The sequence below is a fragment of the Lissotriton helveticus genome, chromosome 11 (genome assembly GCF_964261635.1).
Source record: "Lissotriton helveticus chromosome 11, aLisHel1.1, whole genome shotgun sequence".
Classification (NCBI taxonomy): domain Eukaryota; kingdom Metazoa; phylum Chordata; class Amphibia; order Caudata; family Salamandridae; genus Lissotriton; species Lissotriton helveticus.
The window spans coordinates 937,565,511-937,588,599 of NC_136072.1; positions in this window are offsets into that span (position 1 = coordinate 937,565,511).

A 23,089-nucleotide genomic window follows, 5' to 3' on the forward strand; every position below is an offset into this window, starting at 1 on the left:
TGTGGGAGGTATGATTCAAACATGTTTGATACCAAATAAAATAGGGTTCATTACAGCCAGTTTCGAGATGGTCATCGTGTAATGACGCGGTGTCCCTCTATATGTTATATGGCTATCTCACTAACTACCTGGGGGAATGGACTCCGTAGGTTGTAGGGGTGTCCTGCTCATGCAGGGGCACCCTCACACTTAGAACCGAGCCTCCTGCCTTCAGGATTGAAAAGACCTGCTTTAGGGGTGACTTATAGGTTTTAAGTGCAGTGACCTTAGGCATAACAAAACCTATATCTTTCATAAGTGGTGTTAGCACCAGCTTACACAGGCTGCAATGGCAGGCCTGTAGTTACAGTTTGAGTGGTCCCTCATGGGTGGCATAATGCATGCTTCAGCCCTTGGGGAACCATGAGGTACCTATGCCCTGGGTACCTTAGTTCCATACACTAGGGACCTATAAGAGTACCCCAGTATCCAAACTGGGATGTACCTAAGTACTTACCATAACAATTTAGGGGAGAAATCAGAGAGACTGCGGTCCTGATTAGCAGGATCCCAGACAGACTAATTAGAAACAACATAGCACAAGGCAAAAAGTGGGAGTATAACCATAAAAGCAGATCCTACTTTCCTACAATCATTATTATGCTCACCATGCTACCTCAAATTAGACCCAGATATATGCAAATCAGCCTTGGTCCTGTCCAGCCACTCTCTCATTACCTAAGCTCTGAATATACCTGTCAATTCACTACCTCACCTCTTCACCTCTCCTTTCTCTCGCTCTGTCTCCGTTTCCTCACAACCACCTCTTTCTGGCTTCCTCCATTTCTCTACCTATACCCTTCTTTCTGTCATCAACTCCCCTCTATCTCTCTCTCCCCCACACAAATATTTAGGTATATATCTAGACCTCCTTCTCAATTTGAACTCACTCCCTCCATTTCAACTATGTATCTCAACATCTTTCTTTACAGATCTCGCTACTTCAGCATCTCACTCTCAAAGAACTCTCTAATAATGAATAAACGTCATCTCTCTTTCTGTATTGCACATAATTCTTTCAACTGCCTCTTTTGGCTCTACATCACATTTATTTTGCTAATCTCCGTCCTTCCCTTCATCTTTCTCTCTTCCTCATTACTCTTTATCTGACACATTTTTCATTAGAGCCTCTCATTGTACTCTGTTTACTTCTGCCCACTGTACCATCTACTACACATCTCTAGCTATACTGTTCTCTTTATGTCTCTGTCCACCACCTGTATTCTGCCAATTCCATTTCTCTTACTCATCCAAGCCACAGATAACTGTCTAGCCAGAAAAGTGCATACATATAAGGGAAAAAGAGGGACAAGGCAGGAGAATGAGAAATTAACAGAAAATTATTCGATCTCAATCAATGGAATTGTGAAATTCATCAGAGCTTTAATTTTTACTTTTGCAGCTAGGATGCCAGTAGTGATAGGAGATATATTTGTGATTACAAATATTCAGCAACTAACGCTAAAATTCATACATTTAAAACAATATATATTATAATGTAGTCTACTAAAAATCCAATGAGTCACCCTTAGAAAGTTTTCCTACAATGGGAGTATGAAGCTGCTCACACGCTGAATTCCATGTAAAATGCTGTTGCAAATAAAAAAATCTAGATCCAAACTCACAAGGAAATGGCATTATCAATGCTTGTTTCATCTTTCTTTTGGTATCATTTTGCTGGTTGACACCAGGCAGCCTTTTATTATGTGCCTTCATTCCTGAAAGTGTAACATATAGTTCATTAATAAGAGCGTGGGCACACACTGCCTCACATTCCAGGACTCAGTTCTCCCCAAAGCATCATGGTACATACAGTGCATGATAACACATGCTTCAGTGACAGTCTTTGGGTGTTACACTCTTGTTGGTGCAGCCAGTGCTGTGTATCTCTAGAGGCGTGGTGCAGGATAGTTGTCCTTCTTCAGGAGAGATCACGCATAGTTTTGGGGATGCTGGAAATGCTATCTAAAGTCTTCTCGGGTCTCTGTACCACTTACTAGGTGCTTGTGCATCAGCCAGAGCTTGTCAGATCATTAGCTCAAGGGAGCCTTCTCAAACAAAGAGGGTGGGAGCGCACTCCCTCACAGCCCAGCAGCAACCAGTACGCCCCAATGCATCATGGTAAATGCAGTGCATGATAACACTTACTTCAGTGGCAGTCCTTAGTTTCTCACCCTTTTTGGTGCAGCCAGTGCTGTGTATCTCTAGACACACATCTGAAGCTAATGAGCGGACGAGCTCTGGCTGATGCACCTGTGCCTAGTAAGTGGTACAGAGACCTGAAACGACTTTGGGCAGCATTTTCACCACCCCCAAAAACAACCAGTTGGGTCTCTACTGAAGAAGGACAGCTATCCTGAAACACATGTATGGAGATACACAGCACTGGCATTGGGGCGGACTGAGTGCTGGCATGTGAGGTAGTGTGCTCCCATTCTCTTTTTATATAATTCACTATTGATTTGCACCTGTGCTTGACTGAGCTGAAAAGAGGTAATACATTCAAAGCTGTTCCAAACAGGAGCTCCATAACATATTTTTACATGGGCCAAACAAATCCTTAACATGTCACTGCTGTGGGATACAGGGCTTCGCGAGAGACATGCCAATTTCAGCTGGCTGGGGAAAGCCTTTCTTTTACATGGTCTGCTTTTAATTCAAGAAGATTTCATATATCTGATCAGCTCCCCGGTGTTTAACAGTTTTTGTGCTTCAAAAACTGCATTAGTGGGTGATTGGGGAAGTCAACAGGTTGCCTGGTGTGGCTTTGTTTTAGAGTCAGTCAGTCTCTGTTTCAGAGTCAGTCTCCATGGGACAAAGGTCTAGCCAGAGCAGCCTCAACCCTTGCCCACTTCTACTAAGTATGGTCAGAAGTCCTGGTATATTTGATGTGGTTTCTCATTCAGCTGCTGTATAAGGCAGTGTCTGTAGGTGCTTTATTCTGTCAGGATGGGTTGGTAGAGGAGTTCCCCGTTTGGGATGGTGTTCAGAAAGCCTCTGATCTGCTTGTTTTCCGCAGAGTGCTAAACCCCTCTCTCTCCAAGACTCACTTTTACTGCTAACCATGATTTCTTTCTCCTTGTTCTCTTCCTCTGGAATGCTGAACATGATTTTCTTGATTCTGAATCTGTTATAATAAGACTCCCAGTGTTCTGTTCTTACTGGTTTTTACACTTAAATACAGAGTCTGGCTGCCACAAGGGTAATCTCACAGTGCCGAAGGGCTTGTCTGACAGGTCATTGTGTGGGTTGGGTTTTTGGCTGTTTGTGGGACTGTTTTATGGTCTGGTGGCCAGGTTCTTTCTGTTGGTTTCCCTGATATTACAATAAACATTGCCTGCAGCAAGTACAAATACCACACGTTGGAAAACACCCACATTGTGAGTTTTGCAGGTTCAAAACTGTCCTGATTTTCAAATGTGGGCCACTTTTTTAACTATCTGATTCGCTAATGGTGGCCACTTTTATTTTGGTGCCCTGGCATATTTGCTGTCTCAGTACAATCCTGCTTAATTAAAGAGGAAAAGTATCTGTTTCCCTGTTTGTTGTCTGTAAAGTGCTTTACTACACAATGTTAAGGACTGCCGAATATAAAAAAAAAACTATAAGGAAATCCAACATGAATAAATAAATAAAATCTAAACTCCATGTTGTGCAGGTGGGAATGCAACGCCGTCCGTGATGTTAATATGTCAAGCTAAGTGTGTGGTTACTATCTTGTCAGAGGCAGTATGCTTGGGTTAAATGCAAACTCTGGGGAACTGCTCAGCACCACAGAGGGGCAAGTATGTGTCCACTGTTGTTTCTTTACAGCTCTCCTTCTACAACCCTGTGCTGTTAAGATGGCAATAGGCTTGCACCATTGTGCAGATTGAAAGCGTGACTGTACAGAAATAAAGAACTTAAACAGTCTGAATTTATACTTTTTTAGCCAGAGATGAACATGGGAGCCTGAACAGTGAATGGAGTTAAAAATAATCAACATGCAGAGGTGTAAGAACACCTATGCACGTCAAGCACCCTACCAATATAAGTGGTTAATACTTAAGGATCAAAAAAGTACCAAGAAGAAACTCTCCCACCAGGAAATACAATTAATAGAGAGAATACAAAATAAAGCGTGCTCGCATATACAATACTATATAGGTAATTGTAATAATTTTACTTGAAGTAATTCCAAAGTAGGGTACAATTGCTCCAGCTGCCTGTGCTTCAGTCTTTCTTATGGTGGTAGTGAGCTTTACTAAGTTTAACCAGACTCACTATTATTACAGTTGTCTGTGGCATCTGATTATTTTGTGCTGGTTCTCATTCCGGACCACTCAGCCTAGTCTCTGAGTAAATGTAAATGTAAATGTAGTATACTTGTAAAGCGCACAGCTGCCCCAGCAACGGGGCGTCCCGGCGCTGTATAACTCTGGGGAACCCGTCCTGGCTTTCCCTGTGGGATGGTCCCTTGCTGGGAGTCCCCAAGGTGGAGCCAGGCATCCCCGGAATTGGTGGGGCCGTTGTGGAGATTAGGCAAGCTAATGCCCAGAGTTGCCGAGTGGAACCCCTGATTAGAGTAAGCACCGAAGCAAGAATTATCGAGTCCGCTGACCAAGGTCCACGACCCTGCCGCGTCGGGAATTGAACCCTGGTCCCGGGCTGACTTCTGCTCTCAGGCCTGCCGCCTCTAACCAGTGAGCCACACTACTCCACAGTAGAGTATTGTGCCCGGGTCCTTTATTGGTTCAGTCTAGCTGTATAGGTAAGAGACGACATGAAACGTGTTTGTGACAAGGGCATTTACTGAAGTTCCTGTGAACAAGAACATCCCAGCTCACAAAAATGTGAGGAGTACAAAAAACTTTCAAGACATACCCTGCACGGTAAACGTCGTTTACAACGCGGTGTTTAAACAGCACGACCTTTACCACGCTGTCATTACAACGCAAGTCGTTACTACGACTTGCGCTGGATGGCGCTGTTGGTTATGGAATATTGTAATTTTATATTCCAACACCTTCCCTACTGTTACGTGGACTGGTGTTGGAATATAAAATTATAATATTCCTCAATCCGCGCCCTCCAACGCAAGTCGTTGTAACGATTTGCGTTGTAATAACCGCGTTGTTAAGTACCGCGATCTAAAAGATCGCGTTTTACTGACATACATCCCCATGCACTGATAACAGAGGCCCCGGTGTGGCTTCAATGTTTATGACTTTCTCTGACAGCATCTTTCTACAGCTACGTGTTCCATAGGCCAACACACGCTGAATATCATTGGTCTATTTCTGAAAAAGGTGTCCCCTTTGGATGTTGTCCCCTTTGCACTGTGGCCCTCAAGTTAGTGCTCCGATTCCTGAAAGATGGCTTTGATGAACCTCGTGGTTGCAGCGGGGAATCATTCAGGCCTTGAGGCACGCTACCGTCCTTCAAGACACCGGCAACTCAGTTGTTCAAAGATTTTGCTTTGTTCTGACCTAAGGTTTGAGTGTGGCCTTTCCCTCTGATTTAACTGAAGGTTTTCTTTTTGGGGCAGTTACTACTGCTTGTCGGCAAGATTATTTGGATGCCCTGCTTTGTTGGCCGCCATACTTGCAGATCTTTGAGGATCATATTGCATTGCATTTAAGTTGGATCCTGAAGATCCACCCTGCCTTCCTTCAAGACCAAGAGGTTGTCTCTCCCTCTTTTTCCATGAGCCTGTCCGCAATGAGGATGTTTGGTTGCATTTGCTTGATGTGGTGTGGGCTGTCCTGATTCACCTACACAGGTCAGCAGAATATAAGGGTTCTGATAACCTGTTCATCACTTTAGGTTTGATGAAAATGGGTTGCAAGCCAGGTCTAGTGGTCTTGGGTCATTGGGTTAAGTCTGGCATCCAGTCAGGTTGGGTTGTTAAACCGTGGTAGTACTAAGGCGTGTTGCACTAGAGGTTGGGCGGCCTCCTCTCAGACAGAGATGGGGCTTTCTTTCCCTTTCGGACTTTTGTAGTGCGCTACTTGGGCTACACTGCCCTCCTTGAGGCTTCGCAGGATTGATGTGGCTCAACAGAATAAGTTGGCTTTCAGTACTGTCTTGACTGAATGTTATTTCGATTTCTGCAATGAATGGATTGGGGTTGCATTAGTACCGCTGATGTGTCTTTCTCAGGTCTGGGGGCCGCCGTTTTCTTCTACTGTGTGAGGCTGGGAAGAGGAAAGGCATGGGAAGGTTATGACTGAGTTATCTAAGAGTAATCTACATTATTCTGCTTCTCGGCTGCATTTCAGAACACTTAGATTCCTACAGTTCACCATGACATGCTTAGTCTGAGATGCTGGATTTGTAGATTTAGGATGTGGCGTGGGCATAGGAGCCCTTTAGGACCACCACAGTGAGAGTGGCAAGGTAAAAGGTCTGGAGGGATATAAGAAAAGCTTGGTCAGGGGCGGTGGGTTGGGGAGGCGGGCTCCATCCACGCTTAAATACAATTTGCTTCGAAATAATGAAAGTAACTGATAAGTAATCCAGCCTTTAGCCTCAAAGCTGAAAGGAGAGGAGGACGTGCACGAAAGTCTCTGCCAGAAATAAAAGGAAGTAGCAGTGATTGCAGGTCATTAACAGTAGTGAAACCTGCAATTCAAGCGGTGCGGCCTCTGCGGTAGGAAAGGCGATGCCTTGCTGGCTGCAAGGAAGCGAGTGTGCTTGTTGGTCCTGCCTGGGGCTTGCATCAAGTACAAACAATAGAGTTTTACAGTTGTCTTTCAGCTCCCCTGGCAAGTGGCAGCCGGAAAGCACACAGGAGTGAATGTCAAACTGCGGCTTGCATCCACCGCAAGAATAAACACAATTAACTCAGCCCTAGAGTGGCTTTGCTTACGAGGCGGGCACTTAAAAACTACTATGGAAAGGACAACAGGCACGTCGGCACTAGAGATTAAAGGGAATAGCGGGGTCGGGGGAGTAGTAGACGAAGGCATCCTTCCAGGGCTCTGGGTCAGAGTTCACGGTCGCGTGTTCGAATCCCGGTGGGTCCACTCAGCATTTCATTGTTCCAAGGTTGATAAAATGAGTGCCACTGAGATGAATAACGCCAACAGCTGTTATTTCAGTGTCAAGAGACCAAGGGTCGGTAGAAGGCGTGCTTCATTTCTTTAAGAGTGGGCTGTTGGCAAAGGGGGCAATGTTATAATCTTAAATGGAAATTATTGTTTCTAGCAGCTCGGAACAATGGAATACAGGGCCTGTCGTTTATGGGTGTATTGCTTCTAATGATGAAAAGTGTAGATTGCTATGGCAACATCTACAAATTAGAGTTAATCATTTCAGACTCAGGCAAACCGGAAACCGCCTCTTTAGAGATGCACGCAACCTCTTTATTTAATTTAAAAACCTCCTTTTAAAATCGGCATCTGCTGGAATACATAACGTGAGAGAGGCATTCCATCCTAAACCTGTACAAGACAGTAACATGACTGACTATCAATAGCTGCTTATTTGCTGAATTTCGAAATGTCAGTCAGCCAAGTGAAAACTCGCATGTGTGCAAAGTTCCCTCCAATTGTAGATGGCCAACCTTCAAAAAGGCACACCTGCCATTTGCAGTAGTCAAGATGCCAGCATAAGCCAGGGACGCAGTTTCCCAACACTCCTCCTACTTCTGTTAACCAACCATTGGCAAAGCCAGCAGGTCTGCCTTGTATTTTAAGTCCTTAAAATACAAGGCAAATATTTTTTTTAATCCTGTACTGAAAAAACAAAGATTTTTTTTAATGTATCCTCACTCGACGGGGTCTAAGGCCTCGTGTTGTCAAGTGAGATGGCACCGTCTTTCTCTGTCATGCCTTATTCGCCTTACTACATTAAACATAATAGGTAAAGTTGTGTTTAGATGAGCGGCTCAGCACAAAGCTCACCTGTTACCCATAGAATAGAACAGGCAATACATTCCACCGCCTATTCGCTAGAATCTTTGGCTCTTCATACCTGCCTTTAAGAGAACAAGCATTTACAATGCAACGGTCTCGCCTTTGCAAAAGTTAGAGCTATTGGCATTCTAAATGAAAATGGTTATTTTTGTGTTGATTTTGAAAACAGATAAATAAATGGCATTGTCATTTACAATGCCAATAGCTTAATCTCTCGCAAATGCGAGACCTATTGCATTTGCACCCACACACACACACAGAGCCACACACACACAGAGCCACACACAAACACACAGGGCCACACACACACACACAGAGCCACACACACACACACACACACACACCCACACACACACACACAGAGCCACACACACACACACACAGAGCCACACACACACAGAGCCACACACACAGAGCCACACACACACACAGAGCCACACACACACACACAGAGACTTACACAGAGACACACACACAGACAGATACACAGACACACACACAGAGACACACACACACACACAGAGCCACACACACACACACACACACACAGCCACACACACACACAGAGCCACACACACACACAGCCACACACACACACACACACAGAGCCACACACACACACGGAGCCACACACACACACATACACAGAGCCCCAGAGCATAATTCCAAGAGCCAATATAGTTTAAAAATTACTTGTGAAGAAGCATCCGGGGCACCGTGGAGGCGCTGACAGCGCATTTGCTTACGTGCGCCCGGGGCTCCATCACTGGGTGCTGAGGTAAACACCTTGCGTCACGAGGCCGCCTTGTTTTTTTTTTTGTTGTTGAAAGGATCAGTCTTCAGTCTTCGACATTGTAGATGGAAGTCCTACCGATGTCGATATCGACTCTGGTTAAGATGTCAATATCACCAGCGTCTTTTACAATAGTTTGAATGGTGTGCTGTGTTTGATACTGAATGGTGAGCGATCTGCGGAGTTGAAGGTGACATTTCAGGGTTTAGATGTTTGGCATGCTGTCTATGACATTGATATGACTGACCCAGCAACTGCAATATGTTTAGTATACGTCGAACCCGCCTCTGACTAAGAGCAAGTAGGAACTGATTTGGTCAAAGCTGTGAGCTGAGTCCCAGCCAGGAGGAGGCCCACTCCTAGAGCTCCGTAGCCCTGCGTACCTCCACTCCGTGGTCAAATGGGGCTTCAGCCTGGAGTACTCTATGCGGCGGTCTGAGCGGTGCTGTCCACGTGAACCAGGTTCGCGGGTTCCCAGGCAGCTTCCGACGAATGTCAAGGACCACTAAGGCCCGTCGAGACCTAAAAACAGGCCTGGCATGATGCATGGTACAGACAGTGCCATGAACGGGTCATACAAAAGCAACTTTTGAGCAAGAGCTGTCAGAAGACTCGTGCTGAGCCCAGGGGTGTAGGCGAGCCTGTTCCGTGTGTGTTCTCACAAGACACAGACGTAGGCATCACTACCTCCCTGCAGCGCCTCTCCTTCTGCGAGGCTCGGTGGAGCAGAGAGGCGCTGTGTGTGAGCCCACCCCCGCCCCGGAGTTGTGTGCACTGACTGTCGAGGAGCCCCTGCACCCCGAGAAATAGACCTGCGCATCGGGGCACCGAGGAGCCCCTGCACCCCGACAAACAGACCTGCACATCGAGGCACGAGGAGCCGTGCTCCCCGAGAGTTACACCTGTTCATCGGGCGCAAGAAGCCCCTGCACCCCGAGAGTCACACCTTGTTCATCGGGCGCCAAGAAGCCCCTGCCCCTCTCCCCCGTGAGTTACACCTGGAATCGAGCGCCAAGAAGCCACTGCAACAGAGAGACAGCCACGCCGTCGCCAAGGAGAACAGGTAAGGCTCGCTTGAGTAAGGATTTATAATCAACGGGTACTTTACTGCGTCTTAAATTACAACACCCTTAGCAGGAAGGCGGCTATGTGCCTCAGAGCTAGGGCATGCGTTGTGGCGCTATATAAAGGCAGTGAGAAAGGAATCAAGATCCGGATCACATGTACTTACTTTCTGTAACTGATGTCGGTATTATACTCCTGGTCACTGGAATTATGCGGTAGGAGGGGACCAGTTTAACATGCATACCCAAGCTGCACGCACTCCAAGAGGCCCCGCAGCCTTCGGGGCTAAGTTTCTACCACTAAGGGTCTCGGCAGGGTGGAAGCGAGCACTCTGTAACGGTGCATAGACCGCAGTTGGCTCAAATCTTGAGCGACGCCCATTGTGGACTATATGCGCATCGGATGGAAGCGCAACACCAGTGCTACATGATCCACTCATTCTAATGTGAAAGTAATTCACGGATGCAAGGATAATTTCGTATTAATTAGATGGTTCGTGGAGCTCGCTCAGAGCGCGGCCATCTTGAGCCTCAGCAAGCTCCGCCCCCCAACATTTGAGACAATTCACCTTTAAAAAAGTTAGGAAACATATACGCAAATAGTATTTTAATTAAAAAAGAATAATGGGGTCTGTACTCACCGAGAAATCTGCAGGCTCGCCCCCTCACAGCCAATGCTGCCTCTTCCTCCCCGTGCACATCATGTGTCCTGCAGCCTGAGGGCTGCCTCACTTCTTCCCTGACAGGAAAACCACATTCAGCGCGAGCCCGTCCAGTGAGTGAGAGCCCGTCCAGCGAGTGAGAGCCCGTCCAGCGAGTGATTCACACGAGGGACCAAGCAACCGGCGTCAGCTGTTCGAAGCTCACACGGGCTAGAGCTTCCGGAACTGGTCCCTTTCAGACTGGCTTGGCCGGACTTACGTTTGTGGTAAAAGCTTTCTTATCTTCTTCATGGGGTGAAACAGATGGCCCTATAAAGAAGATAAGAAAGCTTTTACCACAAACGTAAGTCAAGGAGCCCAGTCTGAAAAGGACAGGGCCTAGCGAGAAAGGAGAATGTCACTAGGACCTCTTCTCCAATGGCTGGCCACCGTATAGGAGGCCAGCCAATGGAGAGGAGGGGCGGAGCTTAACCCTCGCTAGTGAAGTACACTCTAAAACATAAAATCTCGCGAGCTCGATGGCGCATGTGCGCAGTAGGCCACGCGAGACCTAAAAAATTGAGTGATGAATGCCAGAGTAGGGGGACTTTTCATGGCTTGGGCAAGAGTGAAATCAAAGCTATGTTATATTCAGGGCAAAGCCTAACTCATCTACATCTTTGAATACCTGATACAATACTGTGGATAGCTGGGTGGAATCAAGTTTGTAAAATAAAATTCACCAGGAAATACTTTTTCTACTGGCACTTTGTAAGTGGACATGTCTTCTCTCCATCCAACATTAACCTGGCATCATCAGTTAAAGTGGGCAACGTAATCTCTTCTAGCAATGTCTCTTCAGATGTTGCATCTATATGGTCAAAGTGTGTAAACGTGCAAAAATCTCTGCAAAATACTTCATCATAGCAAGCAGTAGGATTAGGTTGAAGATTCTTACGCTCATTGCCGGTTTCTGGGATTGTGTGTTGGGCTTCCCTTTCTTGCATTTGTGCTGACGAAAGACAGGTAGCTTTTTCTCCCTGCTAACAGTGTTATCATTTCAACTTGGAAAGGGTTACACAGAGGAGAAGGTAAACATGGAGTTGAGTTGAAAGTGCATATTTTCCAGGTTTTCCAAACGATGCTGGGATGGACGCCTGTTGTAGTCCCAGGTTAAATCTCTGCTGGACCTCTCCTTGCAACTATGTTACTCTTTAGCTTTGTTTTTGCAGTGCTGGAAAGCTTTGTTAGCAGTCCCCTCATAGTGTCTTCCTCTGAAGATGCATGGTGGGCAACAAATGATGGCCGAGATGCAACCCTCAGTAATTAACAGTGGCTGAGATTAATTCAAGCATTCCAACCCATCACTTTTTTGTTTACTGCAGTGAAATATCCTAAGAGCAAAGGGTCTGCCAGAAGTTAGTCTTGTGCTTGTTGTGTGACTGAAACTAAGTGGCACCCAACAGAAGAGGCCTAAATATGTTAAAACTGGTGTTGGGTTGCATGTGTTTTCTGCTTCAGAAAGAACTTGACCTGGCAGTGTGTGCTTGGCTGTTCTCATTGGAGCAGAACCAAGGCTGATATTTAAATGGCTGGGTCTAATCTGGGATATCAGGTGGGCAAAAAAACGATAGCCAGGGATGCAGTCCCACGTATTTACTAGTGGCTGAGATGAATTTGAGCATTCTAACCATCACTTTTTTGTTTACTTCCTTTGATGCAAGGAGGGTTATATATTTGCAGTATTGAGGCTTAAGTTGTGAGTCGTCTAGTTGCATACATTAAGAATTCTAATTCGAAAGGAAAAGTTTGTCTGACAAATGGTTGCCACTCTCATATTGGACAAAAATGTGACCAAATGCATGCTGCACAATGTGCGAGGTCAAGAGGGGTAAGAAGGGACAAAACAACCAAAGCTGATATTTACCATTTAAAAGACAGTTACGGCTGTCTTGAAAGGGAGAAGTTAAAAACCTAGTGAAACTGCAGCACTAAAGGCAACTGATCGGATTGTTAAAATGATGTTTGTGGAAATGAAAGTTGGGATTAAAGTAATCTGCAGTGAAGTGGACTCTGTGCGTTGCAAGGAACTACAGGACGGCCAGGCTGGATGGAAACAGCAGCAGATTGGAACCAGATGAGTAAAGCATAACTTAAAGATGACACCATGCAAATGCTGGAATCTGCAACACTGTTGGCCAACCTGGGGGATCTCATAAGTCTATAAAGAGAAAAGTATGCGTGCATATTGGGAATTATAGTGCAGTGCAAATCAAGGCTATGGAAGACTGCGAGGTAGCTTCTATAAGATCTTCTATGAAAAGATAATTTATCCAAGCAATTTGTGGTAGAGAGCACCCAGGGTCTTCGGTGGCGTGGTTCGTCCCTGGTAGACCCCCGGGGCCAATTAAAGCCAGTTTCCTTAATTACAAGGGCCTCAATGCTGTGATTTAAGTGGCAGTGGAGAAAGGATACCCGAGCACAACGTGTTTCAAATAATAATCTTCCCAGGTTTACCGAAAGCTGGGCAAAAGTCTCAAGTCTTTCCTAAAAAGAAAGAACAAGTTGAGGAATGATTAGATCCAAGATGTTATAGCTTGTAAAAAGAGAGGGGGGATAATGGCATGACACATTTCTTCATAATGGTGGAAGATGCTGCAGGCCTTGGAAAAACAAGAAGCAGGGGGCCCGGTGTGGCAGTGCCTGAGAATGATACATAGTGGGAGTCCAGGGAGAACCCCAGGTGCAGGCATACCAGAAGACATAAACAATATCTCAAAATGTTATCTTGATTAATAGATAGTTATGCCATTTTTAGCTCTTTGAATTCGTATAGGTCCACATAATGCAAGAATCCTAGAAGAACGGTGACAGGACTGATATGGATTCTAAGGGTTGAAACGACATGATGTGTAGGTGCCAAAATTGTAAAGTGTAGCAGGAAGCTACAGCGCAATAATCAGGTTACTAGATGCAGACCAGCTTAAAAGGGCTACGTTTGCTGTACAACCCAAGGGTCTTCCACAAAGTTATATGTATTCGTCTGGGGGTACAGGGACAGTGGGTAGTGTTCTAAGAGATGCAGGGTTTTTAGTAGCGACAGAAAGTGGGCTAAGCCATAGTTCTGTTTGGGTGACTGGGTCCATAGCGATATTAGTATTGTGTGACAACGAGCTGAAATTGAGCAGTAGAATGATCATGGGGGGCATCGGAAATAAGGGTATAGGGTATTCAGACTCAGCCGAAAAGAAGGCTACAAATCGCTCAACTTACTTGGAATGTAGGGGAAGTTGCTAGGCTACAAAACTGAAAGTTCTGGAATGCCTAGAAAGATATTTCATGAGTGTCATCTTTCATGTTATCGTCATGTCTATTTTGCCAGGTCACGGGATGCCATAGATATTTTTCTATACCTAACACTCATTCTAAGGGTATGATTACTATGAGACATGAGATTGTAGGGTTCCAGCTAAGCAAGGTAGTCACTAGCTAAGAGTGCAAGTAGGTAAATAGTGCAAATACACTGCCAGCAACATTGTCAGAGCACTCTTCTAAGCATGGAGGTTCGAGAATATGAACACTGTCCTTTGAGAATGACGTCCTACTCTATATTGGTATCAGGTGAAAGTAGCACACATTGTACTCTTTCCTTAGGCAAACATGGGTTTGATGTCAGATCAAGGTCCTATCTGGGTACCTACTAGAGGGATGGTTAGTGTGCTTTTGTGTACAACCCAGGGAAATCTTGAAGGAGCATTGAATGCTCTGGCAGGGAATTGTTTAGTCAATGTATAAGGAGACATTACAGGGCAAAATGAGCATTGAATGCTTTCAGAGAAGCCACCAGAAGAAAGTTTTATTTCTTGAACCAAAGCTAGCAGCTAGATAATATGGTGAAGGGGAACGCCGGAGACCTATGCTGTACTGAACGATTAGGTTGGATCATAAACTTTTCAGATGCGAGTGTGGATATAAGTATGATGTTATCAAAATCAACATATTGTTTCCGGTATTCTACTAAATATAATACTTCACAGCAAATGATAAGATAGTAGGACATGTTTGAGAATACCTTTTAATGCTACCTCTCCATGAACAGAGGGTGAGTCCTGAGAGACACTTAAACAGCCACTTAGTTGTAGATCAGAGCAACAACATAAGAAACTGTGGGTGGTAGGGTGCCAATGTCTAAAGATCTACGCGTATATTCTGTAACAGTTTGTGATGTACGAAGAGGCACTTTGGTAAAGGGCATAAAGACTTGGAAAGGAGTCACTCCCCCACTCCACCAGAGAAGAATGGATAGTAGTATTATCGAAATCTGGTGGGCCCATCACTGTATGTGGCTCCAACAGACTGCTGTCTTTCATCACTCTTGACTGTTAAATATTAGCTAAAATACTTGCCAAGAGGCTGCACATTGCCGCAGTGGCGGTTTCTGATGATGGGCGGAGGGGCTGCGTCCCAGAGGTTTAGAAGACCTATGGATGGTAATTGCAAAAAGCAATTAACATTAAAATTACTGTTGCCTCATACCGCTGATACCTGTTTTGACTGATCAAGGTTGATCCCAGGAACGCTTACACCCAAGGATTTCCAGAGAGCGTTTGCAATGCTGCAACAGATCGACCCAACAAACAGAAACGCTTCTCACAACATTATACGCCATAAAGGCTTTTGATTCAATCACATGCTCCTTTCCAACAGCACAGTTAAAAAGAACTGAAGCAGCCAATTATTTAGTCTCTTTTATGCACCAACTTTATACTATTTCCAGAGTCCACATAAATACAAATAAAAGCTCTTTAAAATACTTTGCACTCCCTAGAGGGGAGAGGCAGGGGTGCCCGTTATCTTTAGTATTGTTTCTGGAAGTCATAGATAAACAGATTATCTACCATAAGCTTCCAGATTGTTTTGCTGCAAATTGAGTACGAGATTCAAGAACTTGGAGAGTATTAGGGATCACATATTTTCCGAGAAGGTCGACATTGTTCCAACAACAGATGAAAGAAAGGAAATTTAATTGGGGGATTAAATAGTACCTAAAGAGATACAACATCTGAGGATAGTAGTGAACAGAAACAAGGACACACTATTCAGGATGAACTCCGGATTCATTGAGGTCAATTGGTTAAACTACCAATCTCTATCTTTGGTGCTATATTGCAAATTACAAATTAGTTCTCATCAAATACCTACATTGATTGGCAAACATTCCTGAGATGCTACATGAAGTGTTCTTTGCAAAATTAAAGAGTTAGTAGGCTAGATGGTAAGGTCTGTGGCTTGGCACACATTGGTACATCCATAAGAGAAGGTTTCTTGCAGTCTTAGATCTGGGGATATAGTACCTCATTAGCAGAGGCCATCATGCATCATTTATATTTGCAGAAAAGATTAACTTGTTAAATGTCAAAGCAGAGCTGAGCGTGGTAGCTCTTGCATTAGTATTGGTAAAATCAGTAATATTTGGAGAAGTGTAAGTAATAAAAAGGAAAATTCAAATATGGATGATGTAATAGGTATGAAAACAACTGGTCAAATAGGCTGATCGACAACCTCGCCAACCTCGGCCTCAGACAACTCGTCACCACACCCACCCACACGCTGGACCCTGTCTTCTCCTCAGGCACCCCCGTCACCTTCGACCACACCACCGAACTTCACTGGACCGACCACCCCTGCATCCATTTCACCTTCAATAAACCAACCACGCACCACCGCACCCAACAGCTACCTCGCCGCTGCTGGAGTAAAGTCACCGAAGACCAGTTGATCACCACCCTCGCCCAAAACCCACCCACCGACCCCACCAACCCAGACATCGCAGACCGGAACCTCAGACAGTGGATCAACGACTGCGCCAACACCCTCACCCCACTCAAGAAACTCTCCAACAACCAAGCCAGCAAGAGAGCCACCTGGTTCACCGACGATCTGCAGACCTCCAAACACACATGCCAACGTCAACGACGACGAGACACGCAAGGTCTTGAACTCCATCCACTCAGGATCTCCGTCAGACCAGTGCCTACACCACGTATTCAACAAAGCAGACGCTGCCATCGCACCCCAACTATGGAAGGTCATCAACATCTCCTTCGAAACAGCGACATTCCCAGAAAGTTGGAACATGCCGAAATCAACGCCCAAGGCGGACCCCAAGGACCTCAAGAACTTCCGGCCCATCTCCCTGCTCCCGTTCCCGGCAAAGGTCATCGAGAAAATCATCAACATGCAACTGGCCCGTCACTTGGAAGACAACAACATCTTGGACCCGTCCCAGTCCGGGTTCAGATGAAACCACAGCACTGAGACAGTACTCATCGCCACCACAGACAACATCAGGCGCCAACTAGACAACAGCGAAACATCAGCCCTCATCCTCCTGGACCTGTCAGCCGCCTTCAACACGGTCTGCCATTGCACTCTAAAGACACGCCTCCTAGAAGCCGGAATCCAAGAGAAGGCCCTTGACTGGACCACGTCCTTCCTCTCCGGCAGAACCCAGAGCGTCCGCCTCCCGCCCTTCCGATCCGAGGCCACCGACATCATCTGTGGCGTCCCCCAGGACTCATCCCTCAGCCTGACGCTGTTCAACGTCTACATGGCCCCCCTCGCACAAGTGGCCTGCCAACACGACCTCAATATCATCTCCTACGCTGACGACACCCAGCTCATCCTCTCCCTCACCAAGGACCCGCACACCACCAAAACCAACCTCCACGTGGGAATGAAGGCCGTTGCCGACTGGATGAGGAACAGCTGTCTGAAGCTGAACTCGGACAAGATGGAGGTACCCATCCTCGGACCCACCCCCTCAGCCTGGGATGACTCCTGGTGGCCGACCACACTGAGAACAGCACCAACACCCACCAACCATGCACGCAACCTAGGATTCATCCTCGACTCCTCCCTCTCCATGTCTTAACAGGTCAACACCGTCTCCTCCTCCTGCTACAACACCCTCCGCATGCTCCGCAGGATCAACAAGTGGATCCCAACCAAAACAAGAAGAACGGTGATACAGGCCCTCGTCAGCAGCAGACTGGACTATGGCAACTCACTCTACGCAGGAATCCCAGCCAAACACCTACGATGACTACAACGCATCCAAAAAGCCTCCGCCCTACTGACCGTCAACAACCCCCGCCGCAGCCACATCACCCCCCACCTGAGAGGCCTACACTGGCTCCCCGTTGACAAGAGGATCACCTTCAAGCTCCTCACCCACGCACACAAAGCCCTCCACAACGCCGGACCAGCCTCCGTGAACAGCAGACTCAGCTTCTACACCCCCACCCGCCAGCTCCGCTCCGCCAGCCTCGCCCTCGCCGCTGTTCCCCGCATCCAACGAACAACCTCCGGCAGCAGATCCTTCTCCTACCTCGCCGCCAATACCCGGAACACCCTTCCTACCCACCTACGGCAGTCCCAAGACCTACTCGCCTTCAGAAGACTCCTCAAGACCTGGCTCTTCGAGCAGGAGCAGCACCCCCTCCCCTCTGCGCCTTGAGACCCTCACAGGTAAGTAGCGCGCTTTACAAATACTCTGATTGATTGATTGATTGATTGATTTGGAAGCAGTGTACTGACATGCGTTTACTTGTTTTGACATACCAGGGCTACTTATCACAATTGGGTTTCAAGAAAATTTTGGTAATGCTGAATATTGGCAGGTTGTGTCCAGAAAAAGGGTTGATTGCCTCCCAAACTGGGGTGGCACGTGGGGTTTAGAGATCTTGTACTTGATGTCTCATCGGCCAGGTTGTATCGCTGAGCTCTGTGTGCACACCATCTACTATGAAGTGTGACCATTTTGTTGCATTTTGCTAGAAGTATCAATCTAAAACAGTATAAAAGAATCTTCTCATCAATATTCATGAGGCAGCATTCCTTCTACAAACACTTGCAGTCAGATCCAAATGCAAAAATGCAGGTCCACAATAAACTGCAGATCTCCAATTCTGAATTTGCATTCGGAAAAATACTTTATTGCAATCATTTTTGCTCAAAGAGAATGGTGCTTGAATGCCCCAAAAAGTTCCACATAGGAACGCCTTTTGCTCCCCCAGAATCTCACTGATATCGTTTGCACAGTAGAAAGTGCTCATCATGGTGAGCGTCTACTGGGCGAATGGATGGTTAGTGACTGACAACAGCAGTCGGGAACCTGTGAATGTGCTGTGATCATAGAAGCAGAAAGAAAGCGGAAATGCCTCTGCACACCATATATCCATGTCTTCCATAAAACAACACTTCAATGTTATCCATAGAAGAGTAGTCAGGACTATGTCTCTTAGCGTGCTCTACGTCAGACCTCATGATGGAGCGGAACCAGTGATACTGGTTAAGGTGTCTGAATCTTCAAGAGCACCAATCCCCAGTTTAGGTATTGAGGTCAAATGAATTGTTCTTTTTTGTTTGTCATACTTAATGAGGGGTCGATAACACACTGGGTTTCTAGATGTCTGTGATTTACTTGCAATGGAATAATGAGGGTTTAAAGTGTAACCTGGTCGCTTGCGGTTGATTGGAGAAAAGCCTATCACCCTGTGCAAACCTAGGAGAGTGAGGGATACCTTCCTCTTGGGGTTTCCTCAGATGTAAATAATTTGACAATTGTTTTGCCTTGTTCTCAGTGTCCACACTAGATGTCATCGTATCGCGAGGATACTTCTGCTGGGTTATATGGGGAGCTGTGGTTTTGGTAGATACCGGTGCTAGTGCTTTTGTACCACTAATAATGCTCTTGGTTGCTAAGTCCTTCTTGCGTGGTGGCTCGGACATTTTATGACAGTTACAGCAAATGGGATTAACATACACTTCCGACTTCGCAAATTTATCAATTAATCCAACCGGCAGTTCCTTCAAGTCATCAGTTTCACAATGGAGCTCTTTTAAGCTGTCATTTCCCGTTGACCCCAGCGGATCACTGACATAATATCGAGGGACATAATATCGACTATCAAGAATATCGTTGCCAAAATATCTACAGACAGAATATCGAGTTTGTATCTACAAACAGGTAAGTACAAAAATATCGAGTTAAAAATATCGTTTACTAAAATGTTGTTTATAAAAATATCGAATTTATTAAAAACAATGTTAAATTAAATTAATATTAAAAATAATTACTAAAATATACTTAACAATACTTAAATTAACTTATAATAATTAAACAATTAATGAAAGTTATTAATTTTTTTTAACATATTTGTTAAAACATATATATATAGTAACATAATATAATTAAATAATATCCAATATTATTACCGTACAATAGCGTAAGTGTAAAAATTACTATTCCCACTCCAGAGAGTGCAACAGTAGGGAAAGCGTTGGATAGCGTAGGGGTTAAAATTACTATTCCCACTCCAGTGGGTGCAACAGTAGGGAAAGCGTTGGATAGCGTAGGGGTAAAAATTACTATTCTCACTCCAGTGGGTGCAACAGTAGGGAAAGCGTTGGATAGCGTAGGGGTAAAAATTACTATTCCCACTCCAAAGAGTGCAACAGTAGGGAAAGCGTTGGATAGCGTAGGGGTAAAAATTACTATTCCCACTCCAAATAGTGCAACAGTAGGGAAAGCATTGGATAGCGTAGGGGTTAAAATTACTATTCCCGGGGGGCGTGGCTTGGTGCCGGCTGTAATGGCCGCCTGATCCCGGAGCTCCGCCGGGCCGAGCCCTCAGCCTCGATCCAGCCGTACATAATCCGCTGCTTCGCTCGGATGACCAGTGTCCCCAAGTTCCCCTAACCCCGCCGCGCACAGCGGTCTGCCTCCGGCTCCTCTACGTCTCGCCGGCACCGAGATACGGCTCTCGCCAGAGCGGGCCGGGAGAGGCCCCGGAACGTGCATGCATCGCGGCCGGCGTGCCGCGCAACGAGAGGCCCCGGCTTGAGGCCTAGTCTTGGGTGGGACAAATGTGGCCCTGCGGCAGGCGCCCGGCCTCTGCTTCACGGAGCGCGCTGGGGGGAGGCCGCATGGGCCGCGGACCTTCGTCCCGGAGCCGGTAAGACCCCTGGCTGGACACTCCTGCCACGTGAGGGTGCGGCATGCAGGGAACTGCGGCTCCAGCTTGCGGCTTGTCTATCAGTGGCCGACTTCGCCCACCGGGGCGCGCCCAACATCCTCCACGTGGCGCCCTGTAAGGGCGGGACATTTTGGGCCGAGGGGCCCCCGTGAAGTGCCGGCGGACCTGTTACTGCGGCGCATGGGCCTCAGGAGGTGGCGGAGGCCTGGTGCGGTGCCAAAGATACTGTGTAAGTGGCGAGCTGGCCTGGGGGAGTGACTGGGACCCTGCGGAGCCCCGGCCCGATGATCGTGTTGCCTCTGCCGCGGCAGTGGTGGTTCCGCCTCTGCCTGTGGTCCACTGAGGTGCCGTATGGCTGGGTAGTATGGCCCCTGGTGTCCACGCCGATCGCCTCATACTGTCTGAACTCTGAGGCGCTCCCTAATACCACGGACCTATCCTATCCGCCCTGGTGATCCTCTCCTGACCGTCGGCCCAGGTGGAGGGCTGGAAACTGGAGGGGCGAGTACAGGGTGCTACCATTTTACCAGCTATTGCATTGCGTGCCGGCGACCCACTGTGAAGATAGAACACCGCCCGGGCCACAGGTCTGCTCCTCGACGCCAGCTTCAACATGAGGCCTAAGCAGGGTCCGCCCGCACAGTCGAACAATCTCGATAAATACACAGTACAGAGGGGTACGCCACGGACGGAGGTGCCGGCGAGCGCCCAGCAGAGTCCAAAGGAACCATCGCTGGCCAGTATTATGACAGCTATTCAGGCACTGGGCACCACCCTTGAAGCTAAAATCGACAAGATGGCCATATAGGTGAACCTTCTCCGGACTGACCTCAATAAAACACTGGAAAAGACAAAGGCTAATGAGACCGACATTGCGGACCTGCGGGCGTCTACGAAGCATCTGGAAAAGAGAGTCAATGATTTGGTCCATCAACACCGTCAGATGACGATACGGCTGGACGACCAGGAAGGGAGGGCCAGAAGAAGTAATGTACGCCTTGTTGGAGTTCCGGAGGACCTCGAGGGGCCCAGTGTGGAGCTGTTCGTTGAGGATTTAATCCTTAAGCACCTCAAGCCAAAACGTTTGTCAAAAATCTTTACCGTCGAGCGCGCGCACCGGGCGCCCATCCCCAAACCTAAACCGGGAGCGCCACCGAGGACAATTATTGATAAAATCCTCAACTACAGAGACAGAGACGCTGTCCTTCAGGCGGCCAGACAATCTGGGGATCTACTCTACGAGAATGCAGTCATTTTTTTTTTCAATATGTTTTTATTGCAGTCAGTATATAAGTCAAATTTTACAACATCATTTTGTCCTGTACGAGAACGCCGTAATTCGATTCTTTCCCGACTTCACCCTCCAGGTCCAGCGCGAGAGGAGGTCTTTTGCGGGTGTGAAAGGGGCACTCCGAGAAAAAGGTATCAAATACATGATGTTCTTCCCTGCCAAACTCAAGGTTCTCATGGGAGGAAAGTCCTTTTTCTTCACATCGCCGTCGGAGGTGCAGGAATGGATCGACAAGGAGGTGGCCGTGACGGGCGAGGGTGCGGAGGCCCAGAACTGGAGAGACACTCAGACCGCATCTCCGGGCTCAGCGGCCGGGGGATCTGAACGAGATGGCCAAAGTCAACGCTCCTGGAGATCCCGCTCCGCAAGTCCGAGCTGAAAGACACAGCAGAGAGACGCCCGAAGGCGGCCTTCACGAGACTCACAGAACCGATAAGTGTCACTTTGATGTATTGATTTGTTGCCTTTGATTCTTAGATTCTGACCCAGGGGGTTAGTTGCCCATATGACATCATAACCAAACATAGACCCTGGAATTCCGAGTTGCAGGACTTATGAACTACCTCACTTAGAGGCTGGGGGGGGGGCGCGGGCGGCGGGTGGGGCCGGGCCAATGCACGCTTCACGTGACAGGAACATCTGAGGGAACGGTGGATTGTTCATTGTTGTAGGTTCCTCTTTGGGGTGTGTCTCTGGGGCGAAAGGCACTCTGCTAATTGGGGATGTGGGTAGTTCTAAACCCGCAGACAGGGCGGCAGGGAGGGGGGATGGTGCTCTGGGTGTTGGGGATGTGGGTGGGAAGGGCTGGGGGGAGTCGGGAACAGTTTGGTAACGTTGGGCTCCTCAAATGCTGTAATGATCACTGTTTGTATTGAACACGAATGTTGGGGAGGTAGCTGGAAGGGTAGGGGAGTTGGGAAGGTTTTACGGTCATGTGTAATTCGCAATGTCAGAATCGACCCGGGAGCCAGAATGCAGGAACAAGTCATGTCACACAGCAACGGTTATGGCTAGAAGATGGGAAAAAAGCCTCAAAATTCTGAGCTGGAACGTAAACGGGCTAGGAGACAGACTCAAACGCACCATAGTCCTGAGATTCATTAAAAGGTACCAGCCGGACGCAGTCCTGCTGCAGGAAACACACCTCATGGGGAACACATGTCAGGCCCTCAATAGGTGGGGGTACACCCTTGCAGTTCACTCCAGCTTCACCTCAGGCTCCAGGGGTGTAGGGATCCTGTTGCGTCGCTCACTGCCCCTTCATATAGATCACACTGAGTCAGACCCTCAGGGCCGCTTTGCAGTGGTGTCCGGCAGATGGGA